This window comes from Dipodomys spectabilis, unplaced genomic scaffold, assembly GCF_019054845.1.
Source record: "Dipodomys spectabilis isolate Male_0828 unplaced genomic scaffold, ASM1905484v1 ptg000154l, whole genome shotgun sequence".
NCBI classification, from domain to species: Eukaryota; Metazoa; Chordata; class Mammalia; order Rodentia; family Heteromyidae; genus Dipodomys; species Dipodomys spectabilis.
In genome coordinates, this window is record NW_024870831.1 from 4,516,493 (window position 1) to 4,536,201 (window position 19,709).

A 19,709-nucleotide genomic window follows, 5' to 3' on the forward strand; every position below is an offset into this window, starting at 1 on the left:
TGTAGGCCACCCGGGCCAATTCATGACATCGAGGTCTCTGTCTCTGTTTCTCTGTCTGTCTGTCTGTCTGTCTGTCTGTCTCTCTCTCTCTCTCTCTTGAGTTTGAATTCTCTCACCCACCCTCCGTCCCTCCCTTTCCTCTCTCTCCACTTAACCAGTCAATCCTGGGCCTTGAGCTACTGGTGCTCCAAAACACAAAGATCTCAATCTGAGCCTGCCTGCCTGCCTGCCTGCCTATGCATGGGCCCCATACCCCAACCAGGCACATCATCATCCCCACCCCACCCCACCCCTTCTCTGAAAAGAAGGTAGTCTCTCTCAAGGCCAGCCAGCCTGGGCCTGGAAAAGAAGGACTTAGGACCAGTTTTCTCAGTGCGTGGTTTTTCATGCATTTCGTGAGAGAAAACTGGAATTCCCAAAACAACCATTAGATGGCGGGGGTTTGCCGTCGACAAGGTGGATGGGGTGGCAGGAGGAGCAAAACATAGGTCTGGTCAGTCAGTCAGTCAGTCAGTCCTCACCAACACGGTAGTGGGTAGTGAGAGTTCTAACAGACACATACATATATGTTATAATTCATTATTATCATCATTTGCTTTTCCTTTTTCCTTTTGGCCAGTCCCAGGGCTTGGGCTCTGGGCCTGAGCACTGTCCCTGAGTTTCTTTTTGCTCAAGGTGAGTGCTCTACCACTCGAGCCCCTTCTGGCTTTTTCTGTTTATGTGGTACTGGGGAATTGAACCGAGGGCTTCAAGCACTCTAAGACATATTCCCAGCCCACCTCTGTGATTTTTTTTTCTTGTCACCATAATGAGTCTGCACCGGGTTCTGCCCGCCCAGAACCAGAGGTACAGTACTGTCCTCTGGGAGCTTGTGTTCTTTCATTACACAGTACTAATTCAGCCTCCAGGAAATCTTCACTAGGGCATTTTCCCCCAAGTCCATCTCCACTTCTGGCGTTTTGGGTGACTCATCAAGATGCACAGTCTCAAAAGGACTTTCCTGCCCGGGCTGGCTTTGAACCATTATCCTCAGGTCTCAGACTCCTCACTCAGCACCTCAGATGGATTATGGGCAGTGAGCCATTGCCACCAGCACCACCCGGCTGGTTAGCCTTTGCCTGCGGTTTTTCTTTACCAACCAAGAGGTTTTGTGCTCTACCTGTCTTATGGATAAGTTTGCTCTGTTTTTGGACTTATTTTTGTCCTCATGTATATCCTTTCCCAAGGAAAAGTGGCCTAGGCTCATCTCGGCTTGGGGAGAGAGTTAATTCCTGAGGCCAGACAATCAATAGGAGGAACTTTCTGCCACAGTGTGGTGTGGTGTGGTGTAGCAGCTCCAATATCATAAGAAGGACTGCCACCTTGTGTGCAAGACACCCGGGGGGGGGGGGAATGCAGGAGGGGGGCAGAGGCATTTTCTCCTTCTGGAAACCAGATGATGATTGAGTAAAATTAGCCATCCATCCTTGAGACATTCTCAAGGACGTGGGCTGGGAATGTGTCTGGGTGGTAGAGTGCTTCCCTAAAACCTCGGGCCTAAATGGCAGCAGCAGGGAAAGAGGCATCCATCTTGTTTACAGACCGAGTGTCAACGTTCAAAATGAGAAGACTCTAAACTGAGTCTTTGCATGTTCTTCAGCTCATGTGGGCGTTCATGTTCTGTGTGGGTTGACATGGGCTGGTGGGCAGGCAGGGTGGGCGATTCATTGGAGATAAGAGTCTATTTTGGGGTCCTGGTTCCTACTCCCTCCTTCCTTTGTGGTCACTGAGGAAGAATTTGCCTCTGGCAGGTTCCAGGCTGGCAAGTAGAGTAAGCAGAGCCCCCTGGGCCTGAAATACAATTCTTCCAGGAGTCCACAAAGACAAGCAAGAAAGAGAGAGAGAGTGGGGGGAGGGAGAGACAGAGAGAGAGAGAGAGAGAGAGAGAGAGGGAGAGGGAGAGAGGGGAGAGAGGGAGAAAGACAGAGACAGAGACAGAGAGGCAGAGAGAAAGAGACAGAGAAACAGAAACAGAGAGACAGAGACAGAGACCCAGCGACCGATGGAAAGACACACAGAGGAAGAGATGGAAAGGGATCGAGAGATCCACAAGTCCAACTAGGTCCCCTGAATCAACAATCAGACAGACAGACACACACACACACACACACACACACACACACACACACACACACACAGACCAACCAACACACAGGCAGAGAAGAGGGAGATGGAGTGGGAGCTAGAGATCCACAAGTCTAACTACACCAACTGACTAATCAGACAGACACATAGACAGACAGACAGACACACAGGCAGACAGAGGGAGAGATGGGGGGGCGAGAGATCCACAAGTATAACTAGATCAACTGAAACAACAGACAGACACACAGGCACACAGGTGCGCGCGCTCACACACACACACAAACCAACACACAGACAGGCAGACAGAGGGAGACATGGAGGGGGAGCAAGTGACCCATTAGTGTGACTGATTAGATCACCTGAATAAACTATTCCTTCCCTGTTCTCATGTATTAAGGTAGACTATTGGTATGGAGTTCTTCTTGTCACCAAACACAGGTGAGGATTAGTGACTTCTACACTTCAATGTAGGGACTCTTCGCTTAGGGTCATTGATTTCGATCATTGAATAAGAATTTCTGGAGGAGCACTCTGGTGGAGTTTTATGGAGTAAGTAACAAGCAGGCAAGCAGACAACCAGACAACCAGACAAAAAAAAAGGCAGACACAGACAGACAGACAGACAGATAAGGACATACTCTAACACAGTGTGGGTACTCTTGAAGATACACAAAGCACAAAGCTCCTTGACTTCCTGGGTGTTTTCAGGGTTAAAGTGCGTGGGGGCGGGGGGGATGTGGCAGCTGAGTTATGCACAGATAGTTGTATATCTTTGCTATAATCTGAATTTCTAGATGTTTGGGGCATTACTTTACAGGTAAGGAAAACAGATCATTAACACTTTCTTTCTTTCTCTTTCTTTCTTTCTCTTTCTTTCTTCCTTTCTTCCTTCCTTCCTTCCTTCCTTCCTTCCTTCCTTCCTTCCTTCCTTCCTTCCTTCCTTCCTTCCTTCCTTCCTTCCTTCCTTCTTTCTTTCTTTTTTTTCTTTCTTTCTTTCTTTCTTTCTTCCTTTCTTTCTTTTTCCCCCGCTCTCCTTTTTCATTATTTTTTGGGGGATGGGAAATCCTGGAACTTGAAGTCAAGGCCTGAGCACTGTCATTCAGCCACTCAGTTTTTTGGCCCAAGTCTAGCACTGTACCACTTGAGCCATAGTGCCACTTTTGGCTTTTGTTGTCTATGTACGTGATATATATATATATATATATATATATATATATATATAAAACACACATATACAGTATATATGTATATATATGTATGTATACATACATACATATATATACATATATACATACACATACACATATATGTACATATATAAATACACATACTCATTTATTTATACATATAGGTATGTATGTATAAACACACATATATTCATTTATTTATACATATAGGTATATATGCATACATAAAAACATATGTATTTATACACATACGTATATACTTATATATAGTGTGATACACACACTGTATACTCATTGTTTGGGCAAAAGCACAGAAGAAGGGAGCTGCTCTTTTCCTTTCCACCCCAAACCCCACCTATTAATTTTCTTTCCTAGTAACTGTTCATTTATGAGGGACTGAGAAACAAAGAAAATAGGATGTGTATGTGACTTCACTGGAGCCATTCATTAGGAAGCTGTCTGGCTGTCTTTTTCTGAATTCTTGGTGGTACTTTCCCAGGCCTCATTTCCCCCTGGAAATTATCCTGCTTTCCTCTATGTTCAATTCTAGGAAGGCAGATAGGCGAGTTAATGCAACATCTTTGCACAAAGCTGGAACACATGGCCACCTCGCCTCACAGGTACACAGCCTAATCACCTCATCCCGAGGGTCCTCCGTCAATAGTTTCTTAGAATGATTTTTATTAATTTAGTGGCCTTACTGGGGTTGATTTCAAGGCCTCAACTCAGGCAGGCCTGCTAGGGGTGTGAGTGTTTGTTTCTTCTTCTTTATTCTTTTTTCTGTCAGGGTGCTTAAGTCATTGCCATGATGACATTTACAAGACAAAGGAAAGTTGCCTAAAGTTCCCTGAGGAGCTGACTGGGGTGCCAGTCTTAAGCCAGCCCACCCCCTGCCCCTGCCCTGAGTCCTCTGCAGATCACTCTGGCAGTGTGGCAGGTGGGGCGTCCATCCCTGAGCTTCTTTAACTTCATAAGGTGGGGAGTGGATGGACCTCCCCACCCCTCCCCCCACCCTCTTTACTGTAAGGTCCTCTCCTGGATGGCTAGCAGACTCCACCCTCCTTGCAGCAAAGTCTTCACCCAGTCCCTGCATTACCTAGGCAACTGGGACACCTGGAAGGTCACATCTGCATCCACTGAGGTCACATCTGAATTTGATGTGGCCACATTTTTCTCTGCCCATACCCTAGATAAGGCCTAGCCCAGGCCCAGACTCTCTGCTCTCTCTCTGCTCTTTTCTAGCTCTTTATTTTCTAGCTATTTTCTCTCTTTTCTAGCTCTATATTAGGTCTTTTCCCCAGCTCTCTCTTTCTCTCTCTCTTTCCCAGCTCTCTCTCTTTCCCAGATGCTCTCTCTCTGCTTTTTTCTAGCTCTTTTTTCATTCTTTTCTCTCTCTTTCCTCTCCTTCCCAGCTCTCTCTCTTTCCCAGGCCTTTCCCAGCCATGTGGATTGCCAACCTTGCCTGGTCCCAGCAGACCTACTGAATAAACCTACCCCTTATCTGAATACCACATGTGTGTTGCTGTTCTTAACTCGGATACCTCTTTTTAAAAACCTAACATTTACAAAACTGGCCTCTTTTGCACTTGGGCAGGAAAAGTCAGCTCTCTGTTTTTTTTCTGCTGGGGCCCTCCCTACCTACCAGCAGCAGACATTGACTTCCTGCTAGCTGAGGTTGTCAGACTACTTCCACCCACCCCCTGCGGGTAGTATGCTGCCCAAGCCTGCCAGGGACAGAATGAGAGAGGCTAGCAGGGAAGCTGTCATGCTTGCCAGTGCTCTGCCCTCTGCTCCTCCGGGAGGCGTGACTGTGACAATGGGATGTCCCAGTGGCAGACCCCTAAGTTCCCACCCTCTGGACAGTAAAGACAGAGGGGAAGGAGGAGGTCAGGCTTCTTGTCTCCTCTCCATATTCCCACCCAGGTCAGGCCAAGCTCTGCCTCTCTTCTCCCTGTCCCTGTTCCCATTCCTCTAAAGGAGTGACAATAGAAACCTGTCCCTCTGTTTTTGTGATTAACATTGCACAAACATTCAAAGAATCTCAATTCGGTCAATTCGGTTAGAAGCCCGTTAGGTTTCACTTCTCAGGCTGCTACGTACTGTGGCTTCCATTTCCATTTTTGTCGGGCACGAGGGGATGTTGTCTCCCTTCCCTCTCTCTTTTGATTTTTACAAATTGTTAGGGTAATGGTGACATGCATAAGGGTTACAGTACGCCAGCCTGCACCTGTGGCTCATGCCTGTAATCCTAGCTGTTCAGGAGGCTGAGATCTGAGGATCACAGTTCAAAGCCAGCCAGGGCAGGAAAGTCACCAGACTCTTATCTCCAATAAGGCACTAGAAAATCGCATGTGGTGCTGTGGCTCAAGTGGTAGAGCACTGGCTTTGACCTGAAGAGCGTAGGGCCAGCTCCCAGGCCCAGAGTTTAAGTCCCACCACCCACAAAAAAAAAAGAAAAAAGAAAAAAGGAACGGTTACATTGCATAAGTGTGGTAAGAAGAGTAATTTTTTTGGGGGGGGTCCAGTCGTGGGTCCTGAACTCTGGGCCTGGGCGCTGTCCCTTAGCTCTTCAGTTCAAGGCTAGTTCACTTCCAACTAGTGGGGCCACAGCACCACTTTCGGCTTTCTTTCCTTTTGCTTATGTGATGCTGAGGAATCAAACCCAGGGACTCAGGCATGCAAGGCAAGCGCTCTACCACTGAGCCACCTTCCCAGCCCTACTTTTTTATTAATAAAATTTTTTTTGTCGTTCATGGGGACTGAACTCTGGGCTTGGGCGCTGTCCTTGTGCTCTTCAACTCAAGGCGAGCGTTCTACTGCTTGAGCAACAGCACCACTTCCGGTTTTCTAGAAGTTTATTGGAGATAAGAGTCTCACAAACTTTCCTGCCTGGGCTGGTGTTGAACCGCGATCCTCAGTTCTCAGTCTCCTGAGTAGCTAGGATTATAGGCATGAGTCACTGGCACCCGGCTAATAATTTGTTTTAATTTTGAAAATACATATGGAGGGGTTACAATGACATGAGCAAGGAAATGAATACATTTCTTATCAAGCATTGTTGCCTCCTCCTTTGTTTCCCCTTACCATCCCTGCCCTCCCATCTTCCCCCACCCCCAAAATAAGAGTACTTTATTTTGTTGGACAGTTTCAACCCTTCCCTGGCTCTCTCACAGATTTTCCCTCCCTCAAGTTGTGTTCCCCACCCACAGGTTGTGTCTTCACTTCCAACATAGTGTCTAGTGAGTGCCACTGCTGTACTTCTTCACTCTTGGTCCCTCCATTTCTTGGCTCTCATGGAAATAGATGAAGGAAGAAACAAGGGGGAAAAAAGTAGAGAAAACAAAGCAACATCGACGATAACAAATACAAAGAAAGGGGAAGACTTCTTGTTATATGATCAGAGGTATAAAGGCATTGCACTTTGGTGAGCCTCGTGTCTTCAATTAAGCAACCCAAAAGACAGAAGTGGAGTTCTGGCTCAAATGGAAGAGTGCCAATCTTGAGCTCAAGATCCAAGGGACAGCACTCAGGCTCTGAGTTCAAGCCCTAGGACTGGAGCGTACATGCACGCTTGCGTGCACACACATACACACACACACCACAACCACAACCACCACCCACACCCTGTACCCCTTGATCTTTGCTGCTGTTTCCTACCACACAGGCACAGGTATGCATGGCAACATGTAATCTACCTTTGCACTGCCACCACCACCACCACCAACTATAGCAACAGTCTTCCTAGGCTTCCCCTCTCCCCCCACCTCCGGTCCCCACAGCATGTTCATCTCTGGCAAATATCAGATAGGATTACAGTGATGAGGAGAGAGGAGCTATCTCCATGGATTGACTGTAGGGCCCAGAGGACAAAATGCCAACCCAGGCCCATTCATAGGTCAAGCCGGGAAAATGTTTTTTTCATTTTCCGACTCTCTCCACACCCCATGATTTGTCTGTCTGTCTCTCTGTGTGATAGGGAATCTCTGGCCCGGGTGGGATGGGGTTTGCCATTCATGACCTGTGTGGGCAGGGATGCTGGGGCGTATGGGTGTGTGTACCTGGGAGGGGAGGTGTTCCTTCCTCACAAGACCTTCCTAAGTGTGGGTTCTGTTTTGGTCGATCTTGAGTCTGACATTTTTTCCCTTGTTCTGGGGTGCAAACTATTGGACATTTCATGGAGTGACGAGTGATTCGGGGCTGATGGAGGAGGCTGGCGAAGAGAGTAGTGATGAAGTATTGCCAGCTCTCTTCTGAGGCTTTATTTACAATAAAACAGAAGAAAAAAAACAGCAAACAAGGAAATTTTCTTGAAGGCAGGGCCGAGTGGAGGGGGGAGGGGGGACCGCAGGGGGTGTGTCTTTACTTTTTGTTATTTTCTAGACATGGTTATCCCTTCTTTTGCTTGCTCCCCCAGTTTCTCCCTTCACATCCCTGCCCACCAGTTGCATAGGTGATTTTTCCACACAGTGCGTGTCAAAAACCATATTGCTTTGGGTTGCCCTGCTTCCCTCCATTTCCGCCCCCCTTTCCCACCCTACCGAAAAGAAAAAGAAAAACCCAAAGTTCAAAACAAACGCTGCCGCCACCCCTGCCGCAGCCAACTATAGCAACAGACCTCCTAGGCTTCTGTATCCTGGAATTCATTTGGATATTACGTCTTACGAGCAAACTGTACCAGTTTATTTATGATTGTAATTTATAAACAGTAACAGAAATGTCTTTACCTCAGTATTATGAAAAAGGGTCCCATTGGCTGAAGTGGGTAAAAAAATGAGACTTGGGAACATTTCTGAAGGAGTGCCAAGAAAATGGAAAAAATGCAATGCGATAGTTTAGGGAGAGTTATAAATATCAATTGCTGCACTAGGTGCAATTTCATGCAAATGTCTTCATCCACTGAGGTAAACTTTTTATATACATATCAGAATAAAATTTCTTGAACTATATAGTTGTAAGTTCTTCTCCTGGATGGCGAGAAGACTCCACCCTCTTCACAACAAAGTCTCCACCCAGTACTTGCATTACCTAGGCAACTGGCACAGCTGGAAGACCTCACATCTTCATCCGCTGAGGTCACATCTGAATTTGATGTGGTTACACCTTTCTCCTCACTTACCCTAGATAAGGCCTAACCAAGGCCCAGATTCCTTTTCTTTTCTAGCTCTTTTCTCTCCCTTTCCCAGCTCTTTGCCAGCTCTCTTTCCCAGCTCTTTCCCAGCTCTCTTTTCCAGGTCTTTGCTAGCCACGTGGCGTGCCAACCTTATCTGGTTCCAGCAGGTGGTCTGAATAAACCTACCCCTTACCTGAATACCAAATGGAATTGTTATACCAGCATTCGGGGACCCCCAGAAGACCAGAGACCACGATCAATGTAAGCAACAAAGAACCAGTTTATTGCAAGCTCGAGCTTGGTCCTCCGTGCACATGGTAACTGGTGACGCTAAGAGGCCCTGAGGATAGAATCAGCACAGTTTTTATAGTATTGAACAAACAACTTTAAGGAACTTTTACATAAGAAATTACATGACTGGTTAACATTTAAAGCAAGCTAATCTGGGCAAATATGATTGGTTGACCTTTACAGAAAAATGTCCTTGATCCATAGCTTGACCGAAAATGGTTACGAGTCACACCCGGATCAACAGAATGCATGGCATGTCTCTCCCTGGGCTCTGAAGTACCGGTTTGTCAGAAACTCTTAGTCCTAGGTGGCTGGGGGGCAACACCACTTGGGGGCTAACACCTGCCTTAAGCAAACGCCATCTATGGCTCCAAGAATTGTGCATGGCTTTCTGTCATAAAATCCTAGCATTGGGACTAAAGTGGATCACAAGTCAAGTCACAGAACTGAGATGGAGTGTTAAACAAAAATGGAGTTGCTTAGGTTTCTTAAAACATTATATTTCTTCCCTAGGGCCTTACTGCCCTGGCCTCCAGGAAGGGCATTGCAGCTGTGGGGAGAATTCTGAGGATTTTGCGCCCTTGGTCAAGGCTTTTACCAAGCATCTCTAGGCTCCCAGGCTGACATTCCAGTACTGATTAACTCAAACCAGTCACAGTTAAAATCATACAAAAACCATAAAATCATCTAGCTCAAAGCAATTCATACAGAAGCAAAAATGAGCAGTTAGTAATCATAACTTCTAATTTCTATTACATTAAGCATTAATCTTACTCCATGCCTTTTAATAAATTCATTCAGGTGGTACTTGCCTACTTTGACGAGGGCAGCCCAGTTTTTTGCCTCTTTCACTCCACTCCTCAAGGTTTTAGCAGATTTTTTTAGCAAGCAAAGGTACAGAAGTGACAATGGATGTTAGGGGCTGTCTATATATTTTTACGTTCTTCACATGGTGCTGTTTTACTTGGCTACCTGTTTTTATAAACTTACCAATAGTCTTTTATTCACTTGATTTCCCTTAAGTAAATTAAAATAACTGGCTGGTGACAGGGTACATCTAGATATTTCTATCGGTCCCATAGAGATAATCTGTTACATTTTAGGACATGGTAGATTATATTTGCTATTTCCCCAAATAGACTTTACAAAATGAAGTAGGCCCTGAGAGGAGCCTGGTACAGGTTCTTTCCAGGCTTTGCCTTTGTTTTAGCGGTTTTAGGAAGAAAAAAAAACTAAACAAGGTTAACTCGACCTTGGTTCCATCCAGCCCAGTTCTTGGAATGGAAAGAATGCCTCTAAGGTTCCCCTCCCCTTAACAACTTAACCCACCTTCATTGTTCTGTTAAGGTCTGAATGATTAAACAGATAGCCAGTAATCTGGCTCATACTGGCAACATTCTGAGCTTATCATAAATTCCACCTTTTTCACCTGTTTATGTGAAACTCCACTAAACTCCTTTGTGTATGGTTACTGTAAGCTCCAACTTACCGTTGAATTCGTGAGTCATTTAAACCAAAAGTTTAAACAGCCATTATGTGACAAAGTGTAACCTCATTGGCCACCTGCATGTGGTCTAGTATAATCTTTTCGGTGTGTGACAACCTCATTGGTCACCTGCATGAACAGGCTTGACCTTATGAATTTTGCCTTTAAAAACCTAAGTACGTGGGCTACTCAGGGTCGCAGTATCAGCACCCGAGCCTGTGCTGCGGCCCTGGCTAGTCAGTGTAGGAACCTTCTCAATAAAGTTGCTTCTTTATTAACAACTTTGTTGCGGTGGGCTCTGTCACTCCGGACGACTAGGTGGGCTGCCTGTGTGAGTAAGGGTCTTCCTACTACACAAAAGCCATCTGTGTCCCCAAAGATGTTTCTGGACCTCTCATCATGTGTGACTAAATAGGCCTCAGTGAATTAAGCTGAGAAAGCTGCAAAACAAAGCAGATCACTTCAGTTATGTAATATTAAGGGCATAAAAGCAGCTTTATACCACTGGATCTTTATTGAGAAGATAGAATAAAAAGAAGAGAAAAATATTTGAGGATGCAATATAAACCAATTGAAATGTATCCAACAGATGATCTGGCTTTTAAGTGGTTATTAGTGTGATCATAGACCATCATCCCAAGAAAGATCAATCGGTGTTTTCAGAAATATCCTAAACCAAATGTACTTGTAATAACGACCAATACCATTTTTACAGATACATTTCTATCCTCCTAATTCCAACTTTAATCCTAACATGTCTAGTTATTATAGTACATTCACAGTTGTGCTACTTATAGATATTACGTCTTATGTCTTATCTGCAATATCTTAAATGTTCAGAGAAATTACACCTTCTGACAAAAGGAGAGTATATGTGTCACACACACACGGGGACACACACACTGTGTTTGCCCAGAGTGCTGTGTAGGTTACTATGTCCAGTTATAGTTTAGGTCTAGTATCCACATAGGAGAAAAAACACGTGCTGTTGGTCAGTCAGTCGGTCTGTTTGTCTTTCTGCCAGTCTGTCTTCCTCTGGCATCACCTGTTCTTGGTTCTTCTGGCTTCCACAACCCCCCAACCCCTGCCCCGCTCATAGTGCATAGGTCTATTTCCCTGCAACTGACATAATCTTACTCCTATTCTTTTGAGAATGGATGAATAAACTTTTACCTTGTGGATATTATACACACACCGTAACGTGTGTGTGTGTTTTTGTGTGTGTGTGTTGATGGAATAGGGTGTTTGCCATGCCTGACCCCCTGGCTCTGCCTGTCTACCTATCTGTGAAGAGATGTGTGTCCTGGCACACTTCTGCCTGCATATGTTCCCATTGCAAACCCCAAAGAGAAGTATGCCTGGTCTGTGGGTTCTAACCATGCATCACCACCGGGAGATAGGATTGCCCCTCTGACCCCTCCACTATGTTTGGAACAGGGCCCCTATTCTTTCCCTGTCTTTCCTCCTGGGGTTTCCTACCTGCCCCCTCTCCACACACTGTGCACTACCCTGCTCAAGTCCAGGTCCACCACAGTCATGTGAGTGATGATGCCTCTACCCTCCAACATACGTGTCTAGGGTTTAGATTCCTCACCTCATGCCCTGAACTGCTCCAGAGAGAGTGGAAAAGCCTATTAGAAAAGGCTAGCTGTCTGGACAGATTTGAGGAGGAAAGATCAGAAGGCCATTCCGTCTGGTGCCCGGGATAAGTGTCCCACGGGTGCCACCTCCCCTTCCTTTCTCACCCAGGGGCTCTTGTTTGACTTTCCTGTCATTTATTGATGCGTGAGTGGACTCACACTTCCCATTGCACTGTCACCATAGTTTTCCAGACCTGTGTGTGTGACGTACCTAACATCTCTGTGTTAGAAGAAACCTCTCTCTGGCCTTCCCCCTCCCCTTTCCCTGTAAGGGGTCGAGTGGGGACAGTGTGTTGTGCAGGCAGGTGAGGCATGCAGCCTCCTCTGGACTAGCTGTGTTTGAGCTCCTGGCTCATGAATTTCACAAGTGAGCGGGGTTCCTCCCAGCTTGTCTCTTCCTGGACCTGGCCCATCTTTGGCAGTGTTTTCTCATTTCCATCAGGGGAAAAAGAAAACAAAACAAACAAACAACCAAAAAAAAAAAAAAGAACGGGTAGGCATACAGTGGGACAAGCTCTCACTTGTGCTTTTCTGGAAATGTTGGGGTGGGGGAGGGGAGAGGCGCCATGTGTGGCAGAGGTCATGAGGGCAGGCTGGCCGACTTTGCCGCCCCTGTCTGCTTGGGACCTATCCCGGATTCCCAGTTTATCGGCAGTTTTCTCAGGTTCAGACTGCTTTGTTCGTGCAAATTCCATCTTGGTTTCACTTTTTTATTTTTATTTTTTAATTTATTTTGCTTTGTTCATTACTCATGAACAGTGTCTGTCCTGGCTACGTTTATCCCAGGATGGCCCTCTCAGAAGCTGCGTTCCTGGGCCACTGCCTCCCAAGTGCCATGTGGCTGTCTTCTCCATACCCTTGGTGTGACTAATGTGGAGATGTTGCGATCTCCTTCAGGCCCAGGCATAGGTTGTGTCAGGTGAGGTACGGACATTCATTGCGAATGGGACCACTCTTCTCGTTCTGCCCGCGGGCCCCTGCCCTCACCGTCCCACCATGCCTGTTGTGTGCAGGAGGCAGGGGTGCAGCAACCGGGTCTGGCTGGTCTCTCCCCGCCCTTGCCATGAGGTCGGGGACTTGTACTTGCTGGAGTAGGGGGGTGCCCTGATCTTGCCCCTCTCTTCCCATGACTTGTTATCAGCACAGGGGTTGGCTCTCTCCACGGAAAGGGAGGTCAGTGTGAAAAGCCACACCTTGCTCTGCCTTCTTGAGGTGCTCCCAGAACACTCCTGGTTGGTCTGTTCTCTGAGGTGCAGAGTGCTTAGAATCCCACCTTGGCCGGCGGGGGGAGGGAGGGGAGGAGAAGGCAGGAGACAAGGGCATGGGGGAGAGTGCAACACGCAGCAGGGAAATCCTTACAGTTGACTGCCTACCCTGCACCCAAGTGACCCTGCTGGCCTTCACTTTCATTGTGCCATGGCAGCTTTGGCGCAAACCCCTGACTTGAGCTCATGGGTTAGACTCCTTGGTCCATGTTTAAGGATGGTTCAGGTGGTTAGCCAACATTGCTGCTGACCCCATGCACTTGCTTGTTACGGTATAGTGGTGTAGTAGCTGAGGTCTGTCATGTCTACTCAAGAAGCTGAGATCTGACGATATGGCTTCAAAACCATCCCAGACACAAATGGTCTCATGAGTCTTTTATCTCCTATTCACCACTTAGAAAATAGAAGTATAAGCTGGGTACTGCTGACTCACACCTTTCATCCTAAGTACTCAGGATGCTGAGAGCTGAGGATCACGGTCCAAAGCCAGCCTGGGCAGGAAATTCCTTGAGATGCTTCTGTTCAGTGGCCCACTAAAAAACTCAAAGTGTGCTGTGGCTCAAGTGGTAGAACAATTGGCTTTAGCTGAAGAGCTCAAGGACAGAGCCCAAGACTAGACTTCAATTCTTCCAACTTCCAAGAAAAGAAAGAAAGAAACCTGAAGTGGAGTGCTGGGAATGTGTCTTAGGGGTAGAATACTTTGCATGTATGAATCCCTGGGTTTGATTCCTTAGTAACGCATCACTAGAAAAAAGCCTGAAGTGGCTGTGTGGCTTAAGTGGTAGAGGACTATCCTTGTATAGGAAAATCTCAGGTACAGTGCTCAGGTCCTGGATTCAAGCTACAGGACAAGTGTATAAACACAAATACATGTGCACACACACATACACATAAACACACACACACACACACACACACACACACACACACAAAACAGATACCAGAAATGAAGCTGTAACAGCAAATGGTACAACACTGAGCTTGTACTCTGAGCTCATGGTCAGCAGCCAGGTCCTGTGTTCAACCCCGAAACCTAGCCACCCAGGGCCCGACTAGGAGAGGTCAAAAGTTCAAAACCTGATGAACTTCACCAGCCCTAGATGGCAGGAAGCATTGTGATATTACACATGTGCTTAGATTTAGCAAGCTTCCAGAAACCTAGGGAGATACCTCAAGGCTAGCACTCTGCCCTTGAGCAATAGCCCCACTCATGGGGATTTTGTATTCCTGTGATCCCTCAGAAATAAGAGTGTGGTGGACTTTCCTGTCATGGCTGAATTCAAACTGGCATTCTCTACCTATCAACCTCCTGAAGAGCTAAGATTACAGGCAGGATCCACTGACACCTGGCTTTCTTTTCTTCTTGTTCTTTTTTCATTGTGGCAAGCTGAAATCTTCACAGTGTCATTCTAATGGTTTGCATTTGCAAGGCCTGGAGTTCAAATGTCAGGACTACCACCTACAAATGGAGGGAGATCATGAGAAAATCATTCCTATCCATGGGAATGCTTAATGGAATGTTATAAAAGTAACAATTAAATTTGCAGTTAGTTCATGATTCTCTTATAGAATGCCACACAAAAAGTATTGGATTATGTCTTTCATTCTAGCACCATGGTATGATTCTCCTAATTAAGGAATACTGACTCTTTTTACACCAATGCTTCAATAAGTATTAAACCATGATACTTCATTAAATGGAGACCTAATTTAATAACTAATAATTCATAATATATATAATTTAATATCCTCACATTGTCTCTCTCTCATATATAGCAAACTACACATCTATCTATCTATCTATCTATCTATCTATCTATCTATCTATCTATCTATCTATCTATCTATCTATCTATCTATCTATCTATCTATCTATCTACCTGCCACTACTATTGCCAGATTGTATGTCCTCAGCACTGGCTGGCTGCTCAGTTTGCCAAAGGCTTTTGTTCCACAACTGAACCATTCATGAATTGGGCATTGTGGGCTGTGAGTTCAAATCCCAGCATAGTCAAAAGTTTATATGTGGAGTCAGAAGCCAATTTTGACCCATTTTTTTTTTTCTTGGTGAAAGTCCTGGGTCTCAGTATGATGTAGAATCCATATGCAAATAAATCCATGTGATAAGACGTGATGAATGAAATAAATATTATATATGTAAAATACTAAATAAAATAAATAATAAATGAATAATGGTAATAAATATCATATGGATTAAACCCAGGTAAGTAAATAGATCTCATGTATGAATATTAATTTTTCCAGTTCTGGTGCTTGAATTCAGGCCCTGGAAACTGGTCTGGAATTCTTGTCTTCAAAGACGGTGTTTCCCCTCCCCCACAGTTCCACAGAATTACCCAGACCCTGAGTTCAAATCCCAAGCTGCCAGAAAAATGGTGCAAATTCCAAGCCAGGGTCTTAATTTTTTTTAAAACCAGGAACATGCACTGTCTTGAAAGCATGCTCTGTGCTATGACATCATTCTATTCAAAGCAAATTTCTTAGCAGGGTGCCTTTCTTCATAACGACTCTGGATGTTCACTGATAGAAATACATACATACATACACAGACACATGGGGTTACTGGCTCTTTTTTTTTTTTGGTGCAGGCCCTGAGGTTTGAACTATGAGTCTAGACATTGTCCTTGAGCTCCTTTTGCACAAGGAAGCAATTTATTATGCCTTAATCCATGATACATCATTAAATGGAGGCATAATTTAATACCTAATAATTATCAGGAATATATTAGATGTAATTTAATAATGTATAGACATCTCATATTCTATAAATGCATTTATATATTTAAATATACAGTGGATATACCTCTCTCTCTCTCTCTCTCTCTCTATATATATATATATATATACATATATATATATATATTTGCAACAATTTATACATGTATTTATATATTGGCCATTCCTGGGACTAGAACTCAGGTCCTGGGAACTGCTTGGCAATGAATTTTTTTGAGGCTGCTCTGCTTACACTGACCCCTTGGTGAATTGGGCATTCCAGGCCCTGAGTTCAAATCCCAGCATTGCTGAAGGCAATACATGAGGAAAGAAACCAATGTTGACCTGTTTTCCTCTCTGTGGAAATATTGTGTCCTAGGTACAATATGTAATATCTATGCAAATACATATATTATATACATTATACATGTATATAAATATTATTTTTGCAAGTTCTGGGGCTAGAATTCACACCCTGGGAAATGCTCCTGAATTTTTTTCTTCCAGGAGGTTAGCTTCCACTTCACCCAGAGCACAATAGAGTTACCCAATTCATGAGTTCAAATACCAGGTATGGCAGAAAAAATGGCCCAAATTCCTAGCCAGTATCTTAACTTTTTGGGGGGGCAGGCACGGGGCTTGAACTCAGGTCATCACAACTTTGTTTCAGCCTTGATTACCCTAGGCTGGGGTGCAGCTTTTACACCCACAGATGATCCAGCTATCCTAGTACACAATTTCAACTCCTAGCTCTGGCAAAAAAAAAACAAACCAACCAAGATGGTGGAGGAAAAACCTGAAAGTTTTACACAACTGTTTTACATTTGTTTGCTTTGTACTGTGACCATACTGGGTCTCAATGACTAGGCTTAAAAATTGTACGTGACCTTTCATGGCCGAAGGCTCTCGGGCTATCAGTGAAGCCTGAGCCCAACCCAGACACCTAGGCCCTGAGTTCGATGCTGCGACTGCCACCTACACATGGCTGAAGATTCTAGAGAACTCGTTCCTATCTATAGGAACACTAATAGAATGTTTGACACGTACCAACTGAATTACTAATTAGCTAGTCATTCTAGTATAAGATTGTATGCAATAAATATAGGTCATTGATGAATACTTTATTAAGTCTCGTACCGTGATTAATTAATAGATGCATAATTTTAGACCAAATAATTGGTAGTAATAGAATATATAAAAATAAGATATAGACATCACTCTTTATATAGAGTTATATAGTAGAATCTACATGAACTTCTATCAGTCTCTATAAATTTATTCATAGATGCATAGTCATATGTTTATATATTGGCCACACCTATGGCTTGATCTCAAGTCCTCAAACACAAGTCCCCCACATTTGCCTGACAACTTAATTTGCATCAGATTGGTTTGCTAACATTGACCTATTCATGAAGTGGGCCTTCTAGGCCTGGAGTTCAAATCACAGAACTGCCAAAATCTTAATCCTGGTGGAAGAAGCCAATTGTCCCACTTGTTTTCCTTATCAGCGAAAGTCCTGGGTCTCAGAATTGATGTATAATACGTAGGCAAATCTATATCCTATGTAATAGAATGTAAAAAATGTTATACATGTAATCATACTCTCTATATAATCAATAAATGAAACACAAAATAAAATGAATAACGACAGTAACTGCAATATGCAGTAATCATGTGTATATAAATATAAATCATGTATTTAAAACGTATACGAATATTATTTTTTCGAGTGCTAGAGCTTGAATTCAGCCCCTGGGAAAAAGCCTGATTTTCTTGTCTTCCAGCACGGTGAGCTTCCCCTTCCCCCACAGAGCTGCAGTTTTACCCGGACCCTGAGTTCAAATCCCAGGCCTATTAGAAAAAATGGCGTGAATTCCAAGCCAAGAAGCCTCATTGGTTTTTAAACATTTTGAATGTATGTATGTATGTATGTATGAATTTATTTTTATTTTGTCAAGAACAGGGCTTGAGTTCAGGTCATTGCAACTCTGCTTCAGTTTTGATCATGCTAGGCTGTGGTGCAGCCACTGAGCCCACAGCTGAACCTGGGTTCCTTGGCCCCAAAGACTGACCGGAATAAAAATAAATAAAAAGACACAGATAAAAATCTGGCTACCTGCAGATGGATGTCGGTTTTACATTTGTTTTCTTTTCAAGGTGACCATCCTTGGTCTGAATGACACGACTGAAAACTGTTGGTAACCTGGCAATGGTGAAGGCTGATGGCTTCCAGGGAAGCCACAGGCCAAAACGGCAACCTAGGCCCTGTGTTCAAAGCCCAGTCCTGACCCCTACCAATGGAGGGAGATGCTAAGAGTCTCGTTCCTATTCATAGGAATAAGGATAGAAGTATATGAATATCAAGGTTGAATTAGTTGTTCCTGAGTGATTCTACTATAAAATTAGAGATTGATTTTAGGAGGCCAATGGATTTTAATGAATATTTTTGGACACATTAAACAAATATTATTAATTACATGGACACAATAGTTTGGACAGTGGTTGATTTAATTAATAATTCATTAAGGATGAAAACAATAATGTTAATTACATGGAGGAGGCAGAATAAATACCCAAGAATTGGTAGGAATGTAGCCTATATAACTGCATAATGTATAGATATCTCTGGCACTCTATAAAGATCTGTATTTATTTGTGTACTACAATCTGCATGTCAATCTGTTCTTGTTTTGTCAACCCCTATGGCTCGTTCTCAGGTGTGGGAAATGCTTGTCAACTCCATATGCCCCAGGCTGGCATGCTGACACTCACCCACTCATGAATTGGGCCTTGTAAGATGTGAGTTCAGATGCCAGCACTCACAAAAATTGAATCGTGCAGTAAGAAGCCCATGGTGACACGTGTTTTCCTTTTCTGTGAATGTCCTGGGTGTCAGGTATGAAGTTTCATACATAGGCAAATCTATATCCTACGTAATAAATGTAGTAAATATTCCATGTGTAATAGCAGTCAATAAAATAAGTGGTAAATGATAAAACAAAAAAAAATGAATAACTACACTAAGTGCAATTTGAAGTCAACATACGGGGCGGGCTCAAACTCAAGGCCTGTGCACTGCATGGCAGCTGAATTGGCTAGAGGCTGCTGTGCTGGCTGTCACCCATTCATGAATTGAGCCTTCTAGGCCCTGAGTTTAGATCCTAACACTGCCAAAAATGTAATCGTGGAGTGAGAAGCCAAGCGTGACACATGTTTTCCTTTTCTGTGAAAATGCTCAGTGTCAGGTAGGATATATAATTCAAGTGCAAATCTATACGCTATGTAATAGGATTTTATAAAGGTAAGAAATGTAATAGGTGGAAGAATTGTCACTACAATCAATGATAAACAGATTGAATTAGTAGTGAAGCATTCTAGCGTAAAATTAGATGCAATAAGTATAGGATGTTCATTAAGTTTAATTAATATTTTATTAAGCATTAAGAGAATAAAAAGTACGTGGAGACATAATTAAATACCTAATAATTGGTAGTAACACATGATGCATAATTTAATAATATATACACATTGGTCTCATTCTATGAAATATATAATTATATGTATGGATATATGTACATATATGATAAACAATAACAGGATATTGAGTAATTATTAATGCTTTATTAATAGTTAACTGGGACACATCAATAAATGGAGACATAATTTAATAACTATAGTTGGTAGTAATATTATCTATATTTTAATAATATGCAGACATCTCTTTTTGTGTATATAATGTTTATATACAGCAATCTCTCTCTATTTTTACCTCATTCACTTCTGTGGATCGGTGGTTGAGTGCTCACCTAGTAAGCATGAAACCCTGGGTTAGATAACTTAGTGCCACATAAACAGAAAACCCGGAAA